Here is a 26,961-nt window from a genome sequence, read left to right as displayed (position 1 = left end):
TTGGGAGAACTTATTCTATTTAGTGGCAGAGTTTTTGGAGAGTATACTTACAATAGATTAGAGGGTGTATTCCGCTGGTACAAACCAGTTCACTCAAACCGGTAGTGGAAATCACGAGTGGGCCTGTCCCCCGTCCTCGTCCCCCCTGGCTCTATGCCACTCTATTTAGGCATATTTTTGAGGCTGGGCACTTGCGCAGAAGGTGGACGTGTGAGCAAAGTGCATGCACAGAAGGCCGGGTGCATGCATGGAAGGAGCGCATGTGAAGCGAGCGCGCGCACGCAGGGAGAACCAGTGGTAACAAAATGTAAAGCCCACTGCTGAATAGGATGCTGGGGAAATTCTGCTGAACTCTTAGAGTCTGGGACTCCATTTAGAGTCTGAGACAGCTATTTAAGTACATGACTCTTCACAGCAACTTTTTATCTCATCAGCTATCCTGAGAGGTTACTGTAAGATGGTTGCTGTAGAAGCCATATCAAGATGGCCACTTCATGAAATATTGTTATAAAACAACCTTTTCCTTCTCCGTTGCCTTCTCTGTTTCTTCCTCCTCCTCTTTCTTCTGAATTTTATCCTTCTCTTCCTCCTTCTCCTTGACAAAGGATTAAAGACACAATGAAGAAAGAAAGGAAGGAAGAAGAAAGAAAGGAAGGAGGGAAGGAAGGAAGATAAGTACCATACAAAAATCCAATGACTCCAAGGGTTTCTATCGGGTGTGGTTAAAAGAGCCAGCTGTCTGTGATGTCTCCCTTGGATGACTCCTCCGACTCTTCCTTGGAAGCTGACTCACGGAAGAAGGACCTCTCATTCCTGGCATGTTAGGAAGAAAGTTAATTACTTACCCTGAATGGGCCACTGAAAGAGAATAACAGGCTTCGGCTGGGGACAGCTTGCAGGCCAGTGAAGAGGAGGAGGAGGAGGAGGAGGAGGAGGAGGAGGAGGAGGAGGAGGAGGAGGAGGAGGAGGAGGAGGAGGAGATGCCTGCTGTTGTGGATCTCAGAGCATGCTGGGCAGAGTTACGGAGGCCTGACAGATTGCTCGGGAGAAGGCCCTGCCCCTCTTGATGGGCTGCATCGGGAAAGCTATTTAGCACAGCAGGCAGAAGGAGGTATTGCTGGGAACAATGTGTGTGGATTGTGGCCAGTGGTGGTTGTGGGTGAACTGGAAGTGATTTAGCAGCCTGGAACTCATAGGGACCTTGCCATGCCCCCGAACCAGTTCCCTAGTCAGCGCCATTGATGCCACCATCTTGTTTTTCAGTTCTGTGTATGCGCAGAACAATTTTAATTGCACTGCACATACATGCACAGTGCACATCAAATATGCACGCAAAATGTGCACCCGAACAAACCAGCACTAGTGCCAGGCAGAACCCACCCCTGGTTTTGGCCATGTGTTTGTTCATGCTTGACTTTTGAGACGCTGAACTTCTATAACCAGTGAGCTAATGTTTGATTTGATTTGATTTTTTTTTTTGATTTTATTAATATTTGTAGGCCGCCCTTTTCCCTGAGGGGACTCAGGGCGGCTCACATAAAATCGGGGAGGGGGAATACAGACGTTAAGATAGAGACATATAATAAAATAGTCAACAACATACATTCATCATTCGGGAGGGGTAACTATCCTTGTCCCCAGGCCTGACGGGCGAGCCAGTTCTTAAGGGCTATGCGGAAGGCCTGGACGGTGGAGAGGGTGCGAATCTCTACGGGGAGCTCGTTCCAAAGGGTCGGGGCTACTACTGAGAAGGCCCTCCTCCTTGTAGTTGCCAGCCGACACTGGCTGGCCGATGGGATGCGGAGGAGGCCTAATCTATGTGATCTTATTGGTCGCAGGGATGTAATTGGCAGAAGGCGGTCTCTCAAGTATCCAGATCCACTGCCATGTAGGGCTTTATGGGTGACTAATAGCACCTTGAAGCGCATCCGGAGATCAACAGGTAGCCAGCGCAGCTCGCGGAGGATAGGTGTTATGCGGGTGAACCGAGGTGCACCCACAATCACTCGCGCGGCCGCGTTCTGTACTAGCTGAAGTCACCGGATGCTCTTCAAGGGCAGCCCCATGTAGAGCACATTGCAGTATTCCAGCCTAGAGGTCACAAGGGCCCGGGTGACTGTTGTGAGAGCCTCCCGATTCAGGTAGGGTCGCAACTGGCGCACCAGGCGAACCTGGGCGAATGCCCCCCTGGTCACAGCCATTAAATGGTGGTCAAACGATAGCTGTGGATCCAGGAGGACTCCTAAGTTGAGAACCCTCTCTGAGGGGTATAGAATTTGACCCCCCCAGCCTGAGTGATGGAATATTGGTCGAATCTTTGGGAGGGAAACACAACAGCCACTCGGTCTTTTCTGGGTTGAGTACAAGCTTGTTAACCCTCATCCAGTCCATAACAGCTTCAAGGCCCCGGTTCATCACGTCTGCCGCTTCATTGAGTTGGCACGGGGCGGACAGATACAATTGAGTATCGTCCGCATATTGATGGTATCTAATCCCGTGCCTGCGAATGATCTCTCCCAGCGGTTTCATGTAGATGTTGAATAGTAGGGGGGATAAGACCGAGCCCTGAGGCACCCCATAAGTTAGGGGCCTAGGGGACGATCTCTGCCCCCCCACTAACACCGACTGCGACCTGTCCGAGAGGTAGGAGGAGAACCACCGCAACACGGTGCCTCCCACTCCCACCTCCCGCAGTCGTCGCAGAAGGATACCATGGTCGATGGTATCGAAAGCCGCTGAGAGGTCAAGGAGGACCAGGATGGAGGAGTGTCCTCCATCTCTGGCTCTCCAGAGATCATCGATCAATGCGACCAAAGCGGTTTCTGTGCTGTAACCGGGTCTGAAGCCTGACTGGAAGGGGTCTAGATAGTTTGCTTCCTCCAAGGACCGCTGGAGCTGGAAGGCCACCACCTTCTCGACAACCTTCCCCAGGAAGGGGAGGTTGGAAACTGGACGATAGTTATTAAGGATAGCTGGATCCAAAGATGGCTTCTTCAGGAGGGGTCTCACCACCGCCGCTTTCAGTGCGGCGGGGAAGTTCCCCTCCCGAAGCGAGGCGGTCACAACCGCCTGGATCCAGCCTCGTGTCACCTCACTGCAGTTAGTAACCAGCCATGAGGGACACGGATCCAGTACACAGGTGGAGGTACTTACAGCCCTCATGGCCTTGTCCACATCCCCGTGGGTAACGTCCTGAAACTCAACCCAGAGCTGTTCTAGTTGGTCCTCCTGTGCCTCGGCTGGAACTGCGGGGGTGGAGTCCAAGTCCGACCGAAACCGAGCAATTTTGTCCGCTAAGAATTGGGCATAATCTTCAGCTCTGCCCTGCAAGGGTTCCCCCGCTTCCCTTTTATTCAATAGGGAGCGGGTTATCCTAAACAGGGCGGCTGGGCGAGACTCAGCGGACGCAACCAAGGTGGCTATGTGAGATCTTTTTGCAGCCCTAAGTGCCCTGGTGTATTCCTTGGTGCAGGTGGTTACCATTGCTCGGTTCGATTCGGACTTATCGGACCTCCAACGGTGCTCTAGGCATCTCCTCCGGCGCTTCATCTCCCGGAGTTCCTCGGTGAACCAAGGAGGTCTCCGGGATCCGCCGCCTCGGAGGGGCCGCAGTGGCGCAATCCGGTCGAGGGCCTCCGATGCTGCCGAGTGCCACGCAGCAACCAGAGTCTCTACCGGACTGTGGGCGAAAGTGTCAGGAATAACCCCAAGCTCTGTCTGGAACCTTGACGGTTCCATAAGGCGCCTGGGGCGGAACCACCTGGTCGGTTCCTCCTCCCTACAGTGGGGGTTTGGCCTCCGGAAGTCGAGCCTCAGTAGGCAGTGGTCTGACCACGACAGGGGTATGATGTCGTTCCCCCTCAGACCAAGATCACAAATCCACTGCTCCGAGAGAAATACGAGGTCAAGCATGTGCCCCGCCGAATGGGTTGGGCCTCGAATTACTTGGGTCAAGCCCATGGCTGTCATGGAAGCCATGAACTCCTGCGCCCCCTCAGAGTTTTCACCGAGCGACGGCAAATTAAAGTCCCCCAGGACCATCAACCTAGGGAACTCAATTGCCAGCTCGGCTACCGACTCGAGGAGCGAGGGGAGGGCTGCTGCAATGCTGTTGGGAGGCAGGTACGTTAGCAGCAGACCCACTTGACCCTTGAGGTCCAACTTTAACAGCAAAGACTCACACCCGACAATCTCCGGAGCAGGGACCCTACGAGGAACTAACGACTCCCGTATAACAGCGGCCACACCCCCACCCCTTCCCTGGGCTCTCGGCTGGTGTAGCACCTGAAATCCTTCTGGGCACAGCTCTACAAGGGGGACTCCTCCCTCTGGGCCCAGCCAGGTCTCAGTAATACATGCCAGGTCTGCCCTCTCGTCTAAAATTAAGTCCCGGACGAGAGGAGCTTTATGTACGACAGACCTGGCATTTAGCGACAACAGCCTGAGACCAGGGTCCTGACTACTCACGCCATCTGGTCTCGGAGTGGGACTCCTAGGGCCGGAAGGAGGGATCTCTGTAATGTAGCGAACCCTCCTTCCCCGGTAATGGCCTGCCCTAAAGTCCCCGCCGTATCTGCCCCTCCCTGTTACGACCGTAATACCCCGACCCTCTCCCGTGTCTGTAGTCCCCTCAACCACCCCCATGGCCCCCGCATCTCCCGGCAGGTCCTCCGAATCATGCATACTGATACACTCCCCCAAACAGTCCCCACATAAAAGTTAAAAAACACAAAAATTTTACAACAATATGATCATAAAAGTGGGACATTCATTCATCTCACGCATATCTCATACATATCCCATACAAAGAGAGAAGAAAAAGATGAAAGAAAAGAAAGAAATTAAAAGTTGCGCAATTGATTAATTTAAGGTGCGAGTTCAGGTGGTAAAAATCGGCTCTCAATGTTCAGAGTTGAAATGGCTGAGGACCAGTTATAGTTCAGATAGAATATATGGGGGAGTGTCTTATAACCCCTCTCTTTTTCTATAACTTTGTTAGTCAGAGGGTCCTGTGGGGGTTCAAAACAAACACGCAGTGCAAACATCATCTGTCCACCCGCAGTACAAATCCAGAGTCTTCCTTCTGGGAGTAAGGTCACTCCAAGAGGTTCCCAGAGGCACACCATTGAAAACAAATGGGAAGAGATGGAACAGGCGTTGTAATTGCCTAGAGACCCCGTTGCTGTTTCCAAGATGGAGCTTGCTCCCTCAGAGTTAAATAGCCAAGGCAGCCTAAAGAGCCTCGGAATCTCTGAGGCCAATGGGATCCTCCAGGTCTGCAGGATCCAGGGGTGATCTTTCCAGTTCCGCAATCCCACTGCAGGCAAACGGGGGGCAAGGGTGGGGGAGGCAATGGGGCCGCCGAAACACGACACCACTGCCACCGGGCTGATATTCCTCTCCTCGCCGCCGAACAGCTGATGTAAATGAAGCAGCACGGAGATCGCTGAAACCGCCCAAACTCCCACAGTCCACAGCTGCAGCGTCCTGACGGCCCGGAGATGGTCCTGGGGGTGGTCGCACAATCGCGGGGCGCTCCCGTCGCTAGCAAACACAGTTAGAGGATGAAACAGGCGACGGAGCCACCAAAGAACGCCACCGCCATTTCCAGACCGAAACTCTCCTCCTCGCTGCCGAGCGGCCCGACCAGCAAGGAAACCGCTGAAGACGCTGGAGCCCTCGCGGCTCGGGGCTATCCCCAAAGAGGTAGCCCCTACCGCTAACTGATCTTTTTGGGCTCCCTGGGTCTTGGGCTTCCCGAACGAGCCTCTTATATTATATTTTGAAATTATTACTCGCGGTTTTTCCTGCATTTCGTCGATAGTTTTTAGAGCGGACGGAGCCTTGCAGCCATCTTAATCCTCGCACATGCGCAGGATGTGGATGTGCTTTTGGTTTTTGCCAGGGGGGGGGATGCTTTATGTTCATTTATTGGACTTGTTTTTTTGAGCAGCTTGCTATTTGTTACATGGACTAATTGGCCATTGCTTGGGGAGTTAATCTTGGCTTTCTTGTGGTTGGCTTGGTTTTGGAAGAGTTCTAAAACCGGGTGAAGGGAACCACTGGGGAATATCCATAAAACTCTCCCTAAACCACACAGATGTGTATGTGTGAGTGAGTGAGGCAGCACACAGTCACAACAAGGCCTGGATTTATATAAGCAACACTACTGAATGGCATTTTCTGTGTGGTCCTTGAGCCCAACTTAGACCAATAAAGGATCCAAAATATATGTTTTTCATGAGAAGTTGAGAACTATTCTTATTTTATGATACGTTTTGGGACCTTTGGACCAAACATCCGAAGCCAACATTCTAATACGTGGTATGTGAGAGTTAATTATACTGCCTGAAGACTGCGGGCATCATGGAGGAATGTCTGGAAATTGTCTTCATTTGATAAGGACATCGTTTGCAAAAACTGGCTGGTAATTATGTCTATCTCTTCATTTTGATAATTAGTGTTAACACCGCAATGCAGGCCCTGGGATTTGGATGTAATCACCTCATATCTAACATGTGCATGGCAATTACTCTGAGAAATAGATGAGTCTCCGATGGAGAAAAATGCTAATATCGCAAGGCAACTCCTGCAGATTCTTTAGACGTCCTTGTTCTTGCCAACAAAGCAATAAAAGTGAGATTCCTTGTGAATTCCTTCTGGAAATAAAGTTGAACAAAACAATCCCCCCCTAGTTAATCTGGCATCAGTCTGGTTGAATTCCCTGCATCAGGCTGGATTTCCCAAATTAATTCCAGCTTCGGTATCCAGCTTGACCCCCATAGTTGATCTGCACCTTAAAACATGCAGCAGAGATAAATACAAACATTCTTGCTGGTTTCTACGATGATCTCTGCAAAGTTTTAGTATACAGCCCAGACTGAAAGGATGCAAGAGAGAGCAGAATTTCATTTTGTGACCCATTTCCTCAATCCTCCTTAGCCATATTTATGAACATGAAAGCAGTTTTTGGCTTTTACTGTTAATATTTATAGCCCAGGTATGTGGGGGAAATGCAATTTTCCACTCATGATGGACTACATTTCCATCATTTCTGATTAGGCATGCTGGCTGGGCTTATGCTAATGGAGACCCTAACAAAATTTTGAAGGGCATAAATTCTGCACTTATAAGTGTCATCTACAGGATAAAGAGTTGATCTATAGTGAGAGAGATCCAAAATCTAAACCCACGTGGACTCTGTGAGGTTATTACCTGGGTTGCAAAGTCTAGAGCCATGATGGCAAACTATGGCACATGTGCCAGACATGACACACAAAGCCCTCTCTGTGGGCACGTGTGCTGTCACCAGCTGCTCTTCTGGTTTCTGGAGCACACATGCTTCATCTTTGTGGGTGCCAGAGCACCGGAAAATGGCCCGGAAATTGTTTAAAAACAGGCATTTTTTTCTGACCTTTTCTGGGTTTCCAGGCCATTTTTCAGCTACCTTTGGGTCATTTTTAGGCCAGAAATGGCCTGAAAATGACCTGGGTTTTGGCCATTTTCAGGGTGTTTTTCAGGCCATTTTGGGGGCAGTTTTGGGCCATTTTCCAGGTCATTTTCAGGCTGGGTTTTGGGCATTTTCAGGGTCCAAAAGGGCTTGAAAAAGGCCTGAAAATTGGTCAAAAACAGGCATGTCATGACAGTCAGCTGGTCTTTAGGTTTCAGGTGCTTTGGTGCACGCACATGCGCACACATGCACATGCATGCGCACATCTACACATGTAAGCACACGCATTCTGGTTTGGCCACTTGGTCTAGAGGTCTCTAGAAAGTACAGATCTAGTTGGATCACCTCACTTCTATTTCAAACAGTTTATTTCAATCCATAGCTTTTAAGGGGTCTGATTTTTGGCCCTAAAGATCCCTTACAAATTTGCAGCTGATTTCTACTTTTTAATGTGGGGGGGGGGGCAAGAGAGGGGTGTGAGAAAAAGAGGCACTATGGGTTTGCAAATCAGGGCCGATCCAATTTGCTGAATCAATCAAGAAAACCAAATTGATTCGGTGTTTTGATTTGTTTCTCCAATTTTATCCAGCAAGGCGGATAGTTTCAATTTCCTGTAGGATTTAGAAAATGAACCTTTTACATGCGCACAGTTGATCTAATTGCTGTGCATCATGATTCATTGCATCAAGTCGTTGGAAGCTTTGTCAAATGGATTTGTTATAATGAGGTTTTGCACATCTTTAGAATTGTTTACCTATCTGAGAAATAATCCCGTAATATCCATACTTATAGAATTCTGGGCGCTGACATCCATAAAGTATAAAAGTTTGGAAAACACTGCCCAAGACTAAATATTTCGAAACCTACCTAGCATTTGGTTCTATATTATACAATTGTATCACAGCGGCCAGTTGTTTCTCCAGATTTGGCATTGGTTACTAGTCGGGCCCCACCCAGGGGCCTAGGACGTCGTAACGTATTTTCGTAATAAGCGTGCAGATCCAAGCAGTGCGGCTTTTTGCATTTGACTGATGGTGATTTTGTCAATTTTAACTGTTTTAAATGTAATTCCAGTGCTTTTGGAATGGCACCCAGTGTGCCAATTACCACTGGAATTACCACTGCTGGTTTGTGCCATAATCGTTGAATTTCGATTTTAAGTCCTGGTATTTTGCTATTTTTTCATGTTATTTCTCGGCGACCCTGCTATCACCTGGTATTGCGATGTCTGTGATTGTGACCTTATTTTTCTCAACCAGTGTGATGTCTGGTGTATTATGCACCAGTATTTTGTCCGTTTGTATACGGAAATCCACAAGATCTTGACCATCTGATTTTCGGTGACTTTTTCAGGCTGATGTTCCCACCAGTTTGTTGCTGTTTTAATATTATAATTTTTGCACAAATTCCAATGGATCATTTGTGCTACTGAATTGTGCCGCAGTTTATAATCAGTCTGCGCGATTTTTTTACAGCAGCTGAGTATGTGATCAACAGTTTCATCAGCTTCTTTGCAAAGTCTGCATTTGGCATCATCAGAGGATTTTTCGATTTTGGCCTTAATGGCAATTCCAGTGCCACTATGTGCCAGTATTTTGTCCGTTTGTATATGGAATTATTTATTTATTTACTTATTTATTATTATTATTATTATTATTATTATTATTATTATTATTATTATTATATATTATTAAATTTCTCAGTTTAATAATTTATAGATCTGGCTATCCAGCTCAATAGAATTTAGTTTTCCAAAGCACTTGAAGGCCAGACAAGGAATAATGGATGGAAACTGATCGAGGACATATTCAACCTAGAAATAAGGATGAATTTTCTGAGAACAATCAACCTATGGAAGAGAAGTTGCCTTCGGAAGTTGTGGCAGCTTCATCACTGGAAGCTTTCAAGATGGACTGCCATCTGTCAGAAATGGTGTAGGGCAGGTGTAGTCAACCTTTTTATACCTACCACCCACTTTTGTATTTTTGGTAGTATTAAAATTTTCTAACCGCCCACCAGTTCCACAGTAATGGTGATTTGCAAAGTAGGGAAGTAACTTTACTTTATAAAATTTATAAAGCAGAGTTACAGCAAACCCCTACCGCCCACCATGAAAGCTGGAACGCCCACTAGTGGGCGGTAGGGACCAGGTTGACTACCACTGGTGTAGGGTCTCCTGCTTGGACATGGGGTTGGACTAGATGACCTACAAGGCCCTTTCCAACTCTTTTAATCTGTTAATTTCTACCTCTTACTTCCTCAAAGACCAAGGACAGCTCCAGCCTAGAAAAATCAACACTTCCCTGATTTGTGTGAAAGGAAGGCCCTAAACAAGAGTTCAACCTTGAATATGATGCAAATGTTATGCAGTCATAGGCAAAACCTTTTTAAGCTGCTTGCTGTGTTGGCAAGTCTAGCCAAATAGCACCTGGCATTCAGCCCAGGTGCCTCTCTTGGCAGCTGGCCAAAAATACCAGGTGACAAATGCAAGGTGCCCACAAGGTTTACACTCTCACCCATATCCCTCTTCAGGATATATTGGATTGGCACTATTCGTCTTAGTGGATCACTTCTTTTTAAAAAATGATTTTGTTTATACATACATAACATCTTTGCAAGACATTATACTTCTTTTACATATCCATTGTGTTTCCTTTGTCTGTACATGTAAATCTTATATAATTATATCTATCTATCTATCTATCTATCTATCTATCTATCTATCTATCTATCTATCTATCTATCTATATCTATACCTCTACCTCTACCTCTACCTCTACCTCTATCTATCCTATCCTATCTATCTATCTATCTATCTATCTATCTATCTATCTATCTATCTATCCATCTATCACAATCTATCTATCTCTATTCTATTCTATCTCAATCTCAATCTCTATCTATCTATCTATCTATCTATCTATTTTGTTTCATATATCTTTTCTACCAGTTCCATATATAACAACCTTTATATACATTTAAGTTATCTTATATGTCTGATTTCCTACTATTTTTGTCTACAGTCTATTTTGTATTTCCACCTCTTATTCATTCTCCAGTTTTGTATTTGTTTTATAGTTTCTTAATCTTTCTTCTCTTTATTGCTTTCCTACTTCCCCCCCCCTTTCCTCTAGCCAGTTATACCATAAGTCCCATACTGAGTAATATTCAGATTCTTCTTTAATTTTTAATTCTTTTATGAGCTTATCCATCTCGGCACATTCCAATATTTTTATATCACTTTTATTGGATGAGTCCCTTGATTCCCAGTTTGGAAGACTGACTAACTAAATTGAGAGTAAGGCTCCATACTCTGAAATAACTTTTAAATTTACTGAGAATATAGAACATAGAACATAGAGTTGAAAGGGACTTTGGAGGTCTTCTAGTCTAACCCCTGCTTGAGTAGGAGACCCTATACCAGGGGTCAGCAAACTGTGGCTCTGGAGCCGCATGTGGTTCTTTCCTCCCTCTGCTGCGGCTCCATCATCAGTTGGCACCACAATTTTGAGAGCAGCTTCCAGTGGGGGGAAGGGGGGGAGAAGCACAGTGCGCCCGGAAAAGACTCTATGGCAAGGGGAGGGTTTTCCAGTTGTCTCCACAATTGATAGGCCTTTCAGTTATGACAGGTAGAGGAAAAGATACGCCACGCTAGGAGGTGACTCTATGGTGGGGGAACAGAACTTCTGGTCAGCTCCAGAACTGAACAGGAGGCTTCCAGTTAGGACCTTTGTGGCTCCCAGTGTTTTCTTTTCTGTGAAAATGGGTCCAAATGGCTCTTTGAGTGTTTAAGTTTGCTGACCCCTGCCCTATACCATTCAGATAAATGTTTGTCCAGTCTCTTTTTGAAAGCCTCCAGTGATGGAGAACCCACAACTTCTGAAGGCAAGATTTCCATTGGTTGATTGCTCTAACCATTAAGAGATTTCTCCTTAGCTCTAGGTTGCTTCTCTCCTTGGTTAGTTTCCACCCATTGCTTCTTGTCTTGCCTTTGGTGCTTAAAAAATAGTTTGAACTTCTCGTCTTTGCAGGAGTCCCTCAAATATTGGAACACTGCTATCTTGCCACCCCTAGTCCTTCTTTTCATTATACTAGACATATCCAATTCCTGTAACCGTTCTTTGTTTGTTTTAGCCACCTCCTGTTAAAATTTAATTGTTTTAATAGTAAAAAGTAAATCCAATGAAGGATTTAATTCTAATTGGAAATCTTTCTACAATCTTATGCATGGGATTGCACTACACCCAAAATTTTATTTGTAGAGTGCCTATGTTAATTCGCCACATAATTTATAATACAATATTGGGGGGCTGTTCTATTCCTTGATTTTCATTTTCTTTTAACAGTGGGCAGTGTTAATCAAGAATATTTTTATCGTAAAGTTTAATAGGGATAGATGGAGTTTGATAAGAAAATTCATAGGAAATATAATGGCATAAGATTCTTGTGATATGTGGGAATATTTAAGGTTTATTCTATATTTGACTTGTTCTTCATTTACCCATATTTTACTATTTGACCCTGATTTTCTTATCTGTACTAGCACTTTTTATATTCTTTCAGAAGGTATAATAAAGAGGGAGTAGACTTGTTATATTTTCATTCCTTTTGATAGAAGGATTTGCTGTCCTTTTTCTGATTTCCTCAGCCTCAGATTTGAATTGTTCTGAATCTCAGTTTAACAGGGACAAGATTTTAAAATGAATCCTGCCACATCTATATGCAGAGTTAGCTTCACCTTTGTTTCCCCCCCGCTCTCTCCGCTACTGTGCAGCTAGAGTTATTTTAATTGCAAATATACTTACAGATATCTCAAAGGCAGAGGTGGTATTCAGCCGTTCTGACCAGTTCTGGAGAACCGGTAGTGGAAATTTTGAGTAGTTCAGAGAACCAGCAAATACCATCTCTGACTGGAAACCCCCCCCCCCATCTATTCGCTGCCTCCCGAGTCCCATCTGATCAGCTGGAGACTCCGACCTTATTTTGTTGCCCTGCAACAGGAGAACAGCGCTGGAAAACAAGTTAGTGGGGTGGGGAGGGAATAGGGATTTTGCAGTATCCTTCCCCTGCCACACCCACCAAGCCACGCCCACAGAATCGGTAGTAAAAAAAAATTGAATCCCGCCTCTGCTTAAAGGTGTTTTTTCTTCCTTCAAACGGCAACTGGACTGTTGCTTCCTTGAGGAAGAAGAAGAAGAAAATGTTTTGCTTATGGTCCCAGAAGCTTCATCAGCTCTGACGGTGATGGTGGAGAGAATGGAGGGTTCTGACAGTTGATACTAGGTGATAGGGGGATGGAAGGATGGTTCCTGATTGGGATGGGAGAATGGAAGGAGTGTATTTCTTTGCAGTCATCTGTCATGAGCACTTGAGAGTTCTTGAAGCCTCTTGTGGGTTTATCTGTGTCCTCGGAGTCGCCTGAGTCAGAATGCAATTGGTTGTGGGAATCTTCTTGGAATTGTTGCATGGTAGACTGGAGATATATGGTGTCTTATTCCTCCACCTCTGTTGAGGAAGGGACGTTCAATTCTAAAATAGAGTAAACTCCTTTTACTCCTCTTTCAAACCAATGGTACTTCTATCTAAACTCTGGACTTCCTCAAGGAAAAAACCATCAAGCTGCCTTTTGAAGGGAAAAAAAAACACCTTTGGGACTACTATGACCTGAATGAGCCATGGTAGCACAGTGGTTAGGGTGCAGTACTGCAGGCTATTTCTGCTGACTGCTGGCTGCCTGCAATTTGGCAGGTCGAATCTCACCAGGCTCAAGGTTGATTCAGCCTTCCATCCTTCTGAAGTGGGTAAAATGATGACCCAGATTGTTGGGGGCAAGAGGCTGACTCCGTAAACCACTTACAGAGGGCTGTAAAGCACTGTAAAGTGCTTTAATAGCCACTATAAATCTAAGTGCTGTTGCTATTCCTCCCTCCCTCCCTCCCTCCCCTTCCTTCCTTCCTTCCTTCCTTCCATCCATCCATCCATCCATCCTTTCATCCATCCATCCATCCATGGTGGCACAGAAGTTACAATGCAGTATTGCAGGCTGACTCTGCCTACTGCTGGCAGTTTGATCCTGATCAGCTCAAGGTTGACTCATCCTTCCATCCTTCCCAAGTGGGTAAAATGAGGACCCAGATTGTTGGGGGCAAGAGGCTGACTCTGTAAACCTCTTAGAGAGGGCTGTAAAGCACTGTAAAGTACTTTAATCGCCACTATAAATCTAAGTGCTGTTGCTATTCCTCCCTCCCTCCCTCCCTCCCCTTCCTTCCTTCCTTCCTTCCTTCCTTCCATCCATCCATCCATCCTTTCATCCATCCATCCATCCATCCATCCATGGTGGCACAGAAGTTACAATGCAGTATTGCAGGCTGACTCTGCCTACTGCTGGCAGTTTGATCCTGATCAGCTCAAGGTTGACTCATCCTTCCATCCTTCCCAAGTGGGTAAAATGAGGACCCAGATTGTTGGGGGTAAGAGGCTGGCTCTGTAAACCTCTTAGAGAGGGCTGTAAAAGCACTATGAAGTGGTATGTAAGTCTATGTACTATTGCTATGACTGAGAATCTCTAGAGAGATTCTTACAAATATTCGTTCCCTTCCTCAAATTTTAGCAGCCTATCCAATTGGTTTTTGTATTACAAATTAATCCAACAGGTTCGTTTTCCAGCAAATTGTGGCCTGCTGGCCTGAAGGAAAACCTTTATAGTGTGTGTGTGGTGGGGTGCAGATTAAAATAAATAGCTTTAAGTTATTTTAAATTAGCATCCCAATTTTAGAGCCTTTGGGGGGAAATAGACTGCAATGTCTATAGTTCTGACATGGTGTGGTCAATGTCCTTCGAGCCCATCAGTTGGAAGATGTGTTTTTTTCCAAAATACTTGTGCCAGGCCTGGAAGCCATCTTTTGCATTGGGCCTTCAGGCCTGCCACATTTAATTATGTGGAAAACTGGGAGGGGGGAATTATATGGAGTGGGGTAGATATGATTAAAATAATACAATACAAAACAATAGCAGAGTTGGAAGAGACCTTGGAGGTCTTCTAGTCCAACCCCCTACTTAGGCAGGAAACCCTACACCACTTCAGACAAATGGTTATCCAATCTCTTCTTAAAAGCTTCCAGTGTTGGAGGTTTCACAACTTCTGGTGAAAAACTGTTCCACTGATTAATTGTTCTAATTGTCAGGAAATTTCTCCTCAGTTCTAAGTTGCTTCTCTCTGATTAGTTTCCACCCATTGCTTCTTGTTCTACCCTCAGGTGCTTTGGAGAACAGTCTGACTCCCTCTTCTTTGGGGCAGCCCTGAGATATTGGAAGACTGCTATCATGTCTCCCCTAGTCCTTCTTTTCATTAAACTAGACATACCCAGTTCCTGCAACCATTCTTCATATGTTTTAGTCTCTGGTCCCCTAATCCTCTTGGTTGCTCTTCTCTGCACTCTTTCTAGAGTCTCCACATCTTTTTTTACATCATGGCGACCAAAACTGAATGCAGTATTCCAAGAGTGGCCTTACCAAGGCATTATAAAGTGGTATTAACACGTGATATATTCCTTTCTCAGAGAGTCAAGGCCATCTTGCCCTGCATCTTCACCTGGAGTGGCATGACTGGGAGGCATCTCCAGTTGGGACAGTGCTTGATTGGACCATGTGATGGACACATGGGTGGTGGGCAGGGATGTGAACTTTCTTTTGGGTGGGGAAAACCTGGAAGCTTTCAGATTCGGGTTTTCCCAGATGTGCCAATATGACAACTCTAATGAAATGGAACGTTGAAGAAACTCAAGCCTCAGAGTCTTCTTTTGTTGGGGTGTTACTTGGAACCCTAACAAATTGTTTTAAATAAATAGCTGGATAAACAAATGCACGGATGAATGTATAAGTGCGTAAATAGGAAGAGAGATGGACAGGGAAGTGATATTCTGATCTAGGCTTCCTGATACAGTAAAAAGCACATGCTTAGACCCCAAAACCCTCTTTTTATTTCAGACTGAATTCATTCATTCACAGCCTGTAAGGAGTCCCAAATAGTCGGAAAGAGTCCTACAGTAGGCTGCCAAAGTCTGTCAGGATAAGGCTGATAAGCACCCAGCTTTATCTTCCTTGAAACACTGCCAAAGACTTAATTGGCAATTAGCTTGGCAAGGCCACATGGAGCAGAGTCCGAACGGAGCTTCAGAAGATAAACTGACCAGCATGAACCAAGTTGTTTCCTGCAAAGGCTCATGTGCTTTTGCTCCTCCTTTATGTCCTATGGGATTGGCCCCTATGGGAGGGGCCAATCACCACCAAGCCTTACTCCCAAGTTGTCCCTTCTCTCTTAACTGTTCCTGCCTTCTGGCAGCTCTGCGCATACGTGCACTGGGAACATGGGGAGCCTGTTCCTCTGCCTCATTCATGTCCAGCTGTAGAGGCCCTGGAGGCAGCACATAACTCCCAAATGACCCTGGCTCCCTCTTTGCCTCTGACACAGAGCCCTCGTCCAACCCTTCCCCAGACTCCAGGACTGGCCCAGGTTCCTCTGCAATCTCCTCACTTTCCGACTCTGCTGCCAGCTCTGCAGGCCACTGGAGGATCACAACAAGTTCCAGTGACATTATCCTGCAAACTAATTTATTTCAGAAAGACATTCAGAGAAGAAGTGGTTTTTTAATGAGTGGAATATATTATTGTACTTAGTTGGTTATGAGAGGACACAGATGGTCTCAATGTCAGGTCTTCAGGGAGACTAGGAGGAGAGATTTACTAGTCTATGAGGATTTTTAAAAAACCAGGCATTTGATAGAACTTTTCCAAGGAACAAGTTTTATGAAAGTATAAAAGTAGCACTAACTAAGACGGAAATTTTCTGGGAAATATTAAACAGGCAGAATATTATACCTCCCTGGGTGAGAAAAGGAGAAACATGTTCTTGGAAAGCATCCCCACCTTTGTTAATAGCCCCAGAAAAGTTGGCCCACCTTATCTACAACAAAAAAGACCTTCAGATCAAGAGTGATAGGATTGGCCCTCACCAGGAAAAAGCTATTAAGCCATAGCAGGAATTGCCTAAAACCCTCAACCCATCTCACTACATGACACCTGAGAAGATGACATCACCCAGCAAGATTCAACCAAGCTTGGGACTCAAGAGAAAGTTACCCCTGCATGGCCCCATGGGAGTCTGACAACTAATGACAATGTCAGGCCTGCAGCCCTTGTTGCTTTTGGATCTTTGGCCTTTCACACTTTCTATTATTCTACTATGCATTTTCTATTATGGGAAAATGGGAGGGGGGATTGTAAGGAGTTAAATGATATGTAGCCATAACAAAATTCTTTCTAGAAAGCCAAGGTCATCCTTTGTCTTTACACCTCTGCACCTGACCAAAACTGGATGGGTGGAAGCTGCCAGCATAGCAGTGGAAGATTGGACCATGTGATGGACTTGTGGATGTGAAGGCAAGATCTTGAACTTTCAACAGGGTGGGGAAAACCAGGAAGCTTTCAGATTCGGGTTTTCCCAGATGGGCCAACATGGCTCTCTTAATAAATTGAGCAATACTTTGCCTTGGATTCTGATTTACTTTTGGATGCTATTTGGAACCCTGACACAGAATAAATTTTTTACACAGGAACAAGAACTGGGTATATCTGCTCTAACAAAGAGCAGACTATGGGGCTATATGATAGCAGTCTTCCAATATTTGAGGGGCTGTCACAGAGAAGATGAGGGTCAACTTATTCTCCTCAGGACCTGAGGCCAAGAGAAGAAGTAATGGGTGGAAGATCATTAATTAGAGATCCAACCTAGAACTAAGAAGAATTTTTTCATAGTGAGAACAATTAATCAGTGGGATGGCTTCCCTCCAGAAGTTTTGGTGCTCCATCACTGGACATTTTAAAAAAGAGACTGGACAGCCATTTGTCTGAAATTGTATAGGGTCTCCTGCTTGAGCAGGAGGTTGGACTAGAAGACCTCTAAGGACTCTTCCATCTCTGTTATTCTGAATTCTGAAATTAATAATTTAAAAGCTAAAACATATGAAATACACAAACAATATTTTAAAAGGAGGTGTGTGTGTGTCTGTATGCACTAAAACCATATAAAGAGGTAAAATCATTAACTAAATACAGAAGAACATAAAAGATAATATAAGGCTAACTAAATCTATCCCAAATACAAATTGTGCTTTAAGGGTGAAAATATACTAAGTGGCTTAATCCTTTGTATGCCAACTGTCTGATAATATGCTGTGCTGAGCCTGGGATCCAGATGGCATGGAAATTGCATTTTGTTTATTAATCATTACATGTCTATGGCTATAATGTCTAAGCTTCAATATTCTGAATAAGCCCTTTTTATCAACAAAGAAGGTTCTTGAGATGCCATATCAGTTGCACAACTTCCAGTAGTAATCCGTTTGTGGTCATCTTGTTGTTAATTATGAAGTTGTATCTGATCCATCACAACCCCATGGACAATGTTCCTCCAGGCCTTCCTGTATGACACCTGGAGTCGCGGCTTCGGTGACTCCATCCAGCCAGCTCCTTCTCTGTTGTCACCTTCTTCTTTTGCCCTCCATCTTTCCCAGCAAGAGGCTCTTCTCCAGGAAGTCCTTCCTTCTCATTAGATGGCCAAAGGATTTGAGTTTCATCTTCAGGATTTGGCCTTCTAAAGAGCAGTCAGGGTTGATCTCCTCTAGGACTGACCAGTTGGATGGCCTTGCAGTCCAAGGGACTCACAGGAGTCTTCTCCAGCACCAGAGTTCAAAGGCCTCCATTCTTTGGCGCTCAGCCTTTCTTATGGTCCAAGTTTCACAGCCATACATTGCAACTGGGAAAACCATAGCCTTGACTATGGTGGTCATCTTAAATCACACCAAAGCAATATCACTTGGAAGAAACATTGGAAATGACTTTTAAGGATTCTATCAAAGCATACGTTTCATTTTTTAAAAAATATCAATCTCTTCATTCACTCCACCTTTTGAATTAATTTCTATGAGTAAATCAAGTAGATTGACCTGGAGTTTTGAAAAATGACCTCAGTAAGAGGCCCGAAACAAGATACCATGCCAACAACTTGGAAAAAGGAAACAGATCCCAAGAAAGAACCCATGAAGATAAATAGGAAACTCTGTTAAGACAAAGGTTGAAGTTCAACAGGGGAATATTAAAGGGGCATATACAGCTTATTTTCCTTTGTTGAGATGATGTGGTGAAATGTAGTCTAAATTCCCAATAGGGAAGGGCTGCATTCCAGATGACCAAGAGACAGCAAAGTTTAGATAGCTTGATTGGGTGGAAAAGGCTCAAGACTCCTAGACCAGGGGTGTCATACTCAAGGCTTGGGGGTCGAATCTGGCCTGTGGGGTACTTAGATCTGGCTCAAGGGGCTGCCCTGGAAACACCAAAGGACTGGTCTGCATTGCCTCTGCCAGTGAGAGCAGGCAGCCCTCTCAAGCTCCACTTTTGCTGGCAGAGGTTTGCAGGAGCCCGTTGCAGCTAAAAAATGGGGCTTGGGAGCCTGTTTTCGCATGGCAGACTGCTTGGGACACCACAAGCACCCCTGACACGAGTGACATTGAATGGACCATGCCCACCCTATCGCCAAAAATCTAATGCAGGGGTATCAAACTCAATTTCATTGAGGGCCACATCAGGGTTGCGGCCCTCAATGAAATTGAGTTTGATACCCCTGCATTAGATTTTTTAGAGTGTATCTGTTATGAGAATCCATATTGTTGGGGGCAATATGCCGGCTCTATAAACCACTTAGAATGGGCTGTAAAGCGCTGTGAAGTGGTATATAAGTCTAAGTGCTATTGCTTAGGAAGGAAGGAAAAAAGGGAGGGAGGGAGGGAGGGAGGGAGGAAAACAAGGAGAAGGAAGGAAGCTGTATGGTGCAGTGGTTAGAGTGCTATATTCCAGGCTAACACTGCCCACAGTCAGGAAGTTTGATCCTGACTGGCTCAAAGTTGACTCAACTTTCCACCCTCCCAAGTTCAGTAAAATGAGGACCCAGATTGTTGGTGGCAATGTGCTGACTCTGTAAACCACTTAGAGAGAGCTGTAAATCACTGGGAAGGGGTATATACGGTAAGTCTAAGTGCTATTGCTATGATGCAAGCACTTGCTTTAGTTTGGCAGGATTTCTGCTATAGGTGAGGCAAAATAAAGGAACTTCTTAGAAGTAATTCCCCATGTCTTGTTTGGTTTATGGAGTCTGATAGTGGGTTGGACTCACCTTCTGGCAAGATTTTCCACCCATTTCTGTTCTTCAGGTAACCCTTCAACGTTGGAACAACACAGAGGTGGTATTCAGCTGGTTTGGATCAGTTCACCAGAACCAGTAATGCAAATCTCCAACCCACCCACCCACCTCGGCTCTATGCCATCCTATTTAGACACGTTTTCAAGCTAAAGTGCATGCAAGGAAGGCTGAGTGCATGCGTGGACGGGGCGCATGCTCACATTTGTGAACTGGTAGGGAAAGTAAGTAAATACCACCCCTGCTGAAAAGGTATAGTGCTGGCCTCCAAAAATGCAATTGGGAGATCGAAAATTGCAGTTTTGCATCTCCCAAGTCAACTTGGCCAATGTCAAGAGATTATGGAAATCATATTTCCATTTATCTAGAAGACAGCTACCGATCTACATTGAATTTCAGGTGAATGCGACTTAGGACTGCTCTGTTAAAAATTGTCAGGTGAAATTTCTCTCATATCACTCTGAACAAGCAATTTCTTTTGTCCACTGTCCCAGTGACCTCCTTATGGTCTTTTCAACTGCTTCAAAATGTTCTGATACAGCTTTAATTTCAACTGTACAATTGGCCCCATAATAATCACATCATTGTCAATTCTCTAGTGATGAATCGCTTCCAATTAATTTTAGCCAGATGTTCCTCAATTCTGTCCTTCAGAGACCCATAAATTGAGAAAGAAGTGACCCAAACTTCCTTTCTTCTTCATCTCCTCCTCCTCCTCCTCCTCCTTCTCCTCCTCCTCCTCCTGCTCCTCCTCTTCCTCTTCCTCTTCCTCCTCCTCCTCCTCCTCCTCCTCCTCCTCCTCCTCCTCCTCCTCCTCCTCCTCCTCCTCCTCCTCTTCTTCTTCTTCTTCTTCTTCTTCTTCTTCTTCTTCTTCTTCTTCTTCTTCTTCTTCTCATGGCACCAAAAGTTATTTAAACAAAAGATTGTGGACTCAATTTTGTTTGATCCTATTTTGTTGTATCGAAGGAACCACAGATTTAATGACTAGTATCTATTTATAACTTTTCCTTTCTCCTCTGCCAAGCTTGCTTTAATACAAGAGTGTATTATTTTGGCTGAAGGCTGCTTTCTGAAGGACATGCTGTGGGCTGAGTGCCAAGAACCAGGAGATGGAGCGGAGGCAAAAAACTAAATTTGATTTTATTTACACATAAAATTAAATATGGTTGATCTGATTACTCTCCAGCTTATATTTAATAGGTTTTCTTTTCTATCACATCACAAACATAGTTTGGCTGTGTTTTTGAAGGTTTCAGGAACACACCAAAGGGCTTTTTTATGAAGCTTTTTAAAATGGTTGTGTTATTTATTATCTTTCTGGTTCCAGAGTTTGACAGTGAGTTTTATTATTATTACAAGCTGATAACCCAGCGTTGCCTGGGTATTTATTTATCCTAATCCTGTATTAGACAGGAAAAGGCCTGATTTCAGTGACAATTAAATTAGTTACAAATATTTTTGCTGTGCCTCCAGGAGCATCAAGAAAAGTGATATCACCTTGTTGTTTTTCTAGGTCAGGGGTTGGCAAACTTAAACACTCAAAGAGCCATTTGGACCCATTTCCCACAGAAAAGAAAACACCGGGGGCCACAAAGGTCCTAACCGGAAGCCCCCTGTTCAATTCTGGAGCTGACCAGAAGTTCAGTTCTCCCACCATAGAGTCTCCTCCTAGCACGGCATACTTTTTCCTCTACCTGTCATAACTGAAAGCCCTATCAATTGTGGAGACAACTGGAAAACCCTCCCCTTGCCATAGAGTCTTCTTCTGGCGCACTGTGCTTCTCCCCCACCCCCATCGGAAGCTCCTCTCAAAATTGTGGCACCAACCAGTGACGGAGCCGCAGCAGAGGGAGGAAAAAGCCACATGTGGCTTCAGAGCCGCAGTTTGCTGACCCCTGTGATCCATAATCATTTGATATGCTTTTTTCTGATCTTGATTTAGAAGTGGCTTCTTGTCCGCGATATTTACACTAAACTGTTCAGTGTTGTAGTTATTTTTTCATATGTAATGTGCATGAAGTATGTTGTGTCAATCTCATTGTGGTTCAGGCAGGCCAGGTTGCAGTTATATTTTATTGGTCATTGTAATACATTTGTCCTCAAAAGTAATCAAAGCCTTGTTGAAAATATTCGGACCAAACATAATTTCTGATGTTGGATTTTCCCCCTTACCAGAGGGAGCCCACTTGTGGAGTACTGTGAAGCTGTTACCTTGGCAACTCCACTGCACTGTACAGTAGAAGCAATTTTACGGCAGTATGTTAGAAGCCATTTTAAGGCAAAACAGGCTCTATCTTAATGGAACACACATCCCAAGAGGTGTTAGGGGTGTCTTACCTCCACAGTATTTGTTTCCAGAGAGTAAGTCATCTGTGTACCAAGTTTGGTTGAAATTGCTTGAGGCATTCCAGAGTTATGCTGGAACACACACACACACACACACACACACACACACACACACACACAGAGCCACATACATACATACATACATACATACATAATTATTATTATATTTTACTGCTTGTTTTAAATGATATAAATAGTAGCAACTACGAAGCACCCTTAACATTTGATTCTACATGTCACAACAGGAAGGTGGACCATTGTGTTGCATTCCTTAATTAACAATTGGCTTAACTCCAGATTTGTTGGACGTCGTTGTATAATCCCCTGTTTGTATAGCTGAGGTATTGTGTATAATATAAAGGATAATGATAAACCCTCCCTAGAAAAATAAGGTGGAACAAATAAAGTGTTCTACAACTGAGTATCCTGGATGAATCATTTAGGTAAAGTCATAAATAAGCAGAGTTCTAATTCTTAAAGTTTACAGTAGTGAACATGTTGACTCCCTCATTTTGTATGTCAGCCTTTGAGAGATACATCCAGCAAAAGGAATGAAGCCAAAAATTCCAGCCATTTTCTCAGGTGAACAAAAGACCAAATAGGAGCATAGAAGGAAGGCTGGCACACCCGGGTGTGCCCTGTTTGCAAAATTCATTTTTAAAAAATTGCACCACCAAAGTCATGATTTGCCAAAGAAATTGAGCAGGGGAGAACTTGAAACTGCAAAAATAGATATGAGAAATGTACAAGGCCCATAGGTTGTGGTTGCGTGGCCCCTCCCTTATCCCATACACACCTTCTTAAAGATCCAATCTGATTAGCTAAAATGGACCTGGATTTATGCATAAAAAATTGAGATAGATAGATGATAGGCAGACGATAGATAGATAGATAGATAGATAGATAGATAGATAGATAGATAGATAGATAGATAGATAGATGATAGATAGATAGATGATAGATAGATAGATAGATAGATAGATAGATAGATAGATAGATAGATAGATAGATAGATAGATAGATAGATGATAGGTAGGCATACATACATATATAAAGAGAGAGACAGACAGAGAGATATGAAAGAGAGAGAGATGAGAGAGAGAGAGAGAGAGAGAGAGAGAGATGAGCCAGATGAAGAGATGAAAGATACATAGAGAGATATGAGAGAGATGAAACGCACAGAGAGAGAGATGAGAGACACAAAGAGAGAGAGATGAGAAAGAGGTGAGAGAGAAGGGGGAAGAGAGATGAGAGAGATGAGAGACACACAAAGAGAAAGGGAGATGAGAGAGAGATACAGAGACAGAGAGAGAGAGATGAGAGGAGAGATGAGAGAGAGACAGAGAGAGAGACACAAAGAGAGAGAGAGAGATGAGAAAGAGATGAGAGAGAGAGAGGTGAGAGAGAGAGGAAGATGTATGAGAGAGAGAGATGAGAGAGAGATACAAAAAGAGAGAGAGAGATGAGAGAGAGATGAGAGAGAGAGATGAGAGAGAGAAGATGGATGATAAAAGATGAGAAAGAAAGATGAGAGATGAGAGAGGGAGACTTTTCCGTTCTTTTCCTAGTATTCTAATGCAACTTTAGTGAGGATAAATGGTTTTGCTGTTCCAGAGGTCCCTCCAAATTGAATCAATTTTCTATTGAAGATTGTAGAAAGCAGCTATAAAATTAAGGATAATCATGACCTGGAATCAATCCCCCACTGGGCTGTTGTCCTTTCCTATGTTTGCTTTAGTATTTGAATTAGCAGATGGTTTGATGGAAGACTTTCATTCAAGGCAGTAATTCTAACCAGACTGTAACTCCAATCTCAGTTATTGCAGTACCTACACCCAAAGGTGGGATTCAGCCAGTTTGAGCTGATTCGGGCAAACTGGTTTATAAATTGATGGCTGGCCCCGCCCCTTCCTGCCCCGCCCCTTCCAGTAGTCCCCACATGCCCCATTTTGGCCTACTAGACCCAAAATGGGGCAGGCACAGAGGGTGCAGCATGGTCCCCCCACAGCCTGTTTTTGCTCCCAGGTGGGTGCAGGAGGCCAAGTGCTGCCTGTCACATCTCCTGGCCACGCCCACCATGGCCACACCCACCCAGCCAATCATTAGGGCAGAACCAGTTGTTAAATTATTTAAATCCCACCACTGCCTATACCCCACTTTTCTAGAAGTTTGTACAGAGAAGGAGGGAAAGGTCTTCAAGATGGCAACAATGCTGACACAATTTAAACTTTTTTGTGGGCTCCATCTGGATTTTATTTTGGGGGGAACCCTGCACTTTCAATTTTCTTACTACTGGCAAGCCTATGTGAAAAGAACTTTTGTGAATTTTCATACCTTGTAACAACATTGCCATGTTTGTCTGGAGATTTCATTACCTTTGGAAAACAAGTATTTGATTTATTTCTTTTTTTTTAATGTTCCTATGGAAAGAAGCAACACAAAACAAGACTACAATATTCTAGCTGTCATTCTTCCCGCAAACGTGAAAAGGAAATTCACAATATTCTATTTGTCATTCTTTCAGCAAACGTGAAAAGGAAATGCAATTTCAAAAAGGGAGAAGGAAAGAGGTGAGGAACATGAGTCATGCTTTTAAAAAAATATCTTACATAAGCCAAGCACCTTCATATATTTTCTGCATTTATTCCCTGGTTCCCGGTTGGAATACAGATTGATAAACGAGTCCTTGATCTCACTTAAAGTTGAAAACAAGATCTTCTTCATTGTAACAACGCTCCTACTTCTCTCTTGATCTTTCAACGTGGTATTCTCTACCTTTCCTAACCATGACATTTTCAGACAATTACACAATCCAGGAGTGGAAGGGTGGGGGTGAGGGGAACTGTTTGAACTAGTTGAAATATTCTTTGCAAAAACATCAGAATATTTAAAAAAAAAAAAACACCGAAGGAGAAGGGAATATTTTACAGGATGGCTCTAAGTGGGTTGCAGGCAGAGGTGGATTTCACATAATTTTACCACTGGTATAAATTTTACCATCGCTTCATGAGTGTGCGTGCCTTCTGTGCATGTACGCCGCCTTCTACGCAGGCACTTTGCTCGTGCATGCACGGCTTGTACACATGCCCACAGCTTAGAAAAATGTGGCTAAGTAGGAGAGGTCCTCAAAATTTTTAAACAGAGGGCCAATTCACAGTCTCTCAGACTGTTGTGGGGGGGTGGACAGGCTGGGTGGGCATGGCTAGGCAGCCATGTGACTGGGTGAGTGTGGCCAACTTAGCAGTCCATTAAAAATATAAACAAATTAAACTTAATTTGTTATACTCCTGAGGTGGAAAGCAGATTAGTGAAGGGATGTGGTTGACTTTGGGGATAGTGAGGGACTTCTCTATGTGTGTATGTTTGTGTGTGTGTTTGTGTGTGTATGTGTGTGTCCCCCCCCTTTTTTTCTCTCTCTCTCTCTCTTTGGAGACTGGGGAGGCCAAAAAGTCTCATGAGGTCTCTGTGCATCGCATTTTTGGCCTCTTCAGGTTCCAGAAGGCAGGTTCGGGCTGGTGGGTAGGTGGGATGATGTGGGCGTGGCAGCCTCATGGCCCTGTGCTGGCCAGATTAATGGCTTCGGCGGGCCGTATCCAGCCCACCAGCCGTAGTTTGAGGACCCCTGGCATAGAGCCAGAGTGGGGGGGCGGGCCAACCCCACCTGCAGGTCACCACTAGCGGTTTGCCCGAATCGGTCCAAACTGGCTGAATACTACCACTGGTTGCAGAATCCCATCTGAATCAGTCAGAACCAGAACCAAAGATTTAATCCTATGAACTTTCCAACTTTGTGTTGGAGCCCATCCTTAGGGAGCTTCATTCTAGCAGAGCTTCTGCTCTGGACTACTCTGTGTATGGTATTTAGAGGTAGTCCTCAACTTATGATAGTTCACTTAGTGACCGTGGTGGCAACTGACTCACATTTATGACAGTTGCTGTGTCTCGGGGTCATGTGTTCCCCTTCTGCAATCTTCTGACAATGTGGGAAACAGATTCACTTAACAACCGGGTTGCTAATTTAACGACTGCAGTGATTCACTTAACTAGCATGGCAAGAAAAGTCGCAAAATAGAGCAAAACTCAAGAACAAATTTATCACTCAGCAACATAGATGTTGAGGGCTACCTGCATATGGTGCCTGTGGGGTGTGGCTTTTAGCTGTTGATTGGGATGTTGATGGCTGGCTATTAAGTCATTGGCTGTTGTTGCTTCCTTGTGCTGCCAAGCCCTGATCTCCTAAGTACCTGATAGGCTCTGGATAAATCAGTTGTCATGTTCACTGATGAGGGGCTAATTTCCCAGGCTTCAATCACTTCACTGGCTGTTTTTGTCCCTGCTCATCCAACAATCTTAGTAGCAATAGCACTTAGCAATAGCATTTAGACTTATATATGCAGTGCTTTCCAGCCCTCTCTAAGCAGTTTACAGAGTCAGCCTCTTGCCCCCAACAATCTGGGTCTTCATTTTACCGACCTCAGAAGGATGGAAGGCTGTGTCAACCTTGTGCCTGATGAGATTCGAACTGCCAAATTGTAGTCAGCCGGCAGTCAGCAGAAGTAGCCTACACTACTGCACCCAGTGCCATCTCGGTTCTAGTAGCTGCAAAAATTGAATGTATGTTCTTGTTTATTGCAAAGTGAGGCTACTCGTGAGTTCTGGTATGGGTTGGGAATAAAATAGGTTGCTTGGGAACAAATCCCCTGAGTTGTGATGTGTTCCTAAGTAAAACTAGCTGAATGTGTTAATTTTTTGTTGTCTTTTTTATGTTTATCAAATTGAGCCGGTTTTATTGTACTATGACAGTTTGGGGTTCATCAAACCTGTGCATTTTAAAAGGCTCCTAAAGTTTGCATTTATTTTGATCACACTTCATTGCCAAATGTATGTCAACTCACAAAGCATCCCTGGCCTGCTC

This window comes from Thamnophis elegans, chromosome 13 (assembly GCF_009769535.1).
Source record: "Thamnophis elegans isolate rThaEle1 chromosome 13, rThaEle1.pri, whole genome shotgun sequence".
Lineage (NCBI taxonomy): Eukaryota > Metazoa > Chordata > Lepidosauria > Squamata > Colubridae > Thamnophis > Thamnophis elegans.
Note: the sequence above shows the minus strand (reverse complement) of the source record.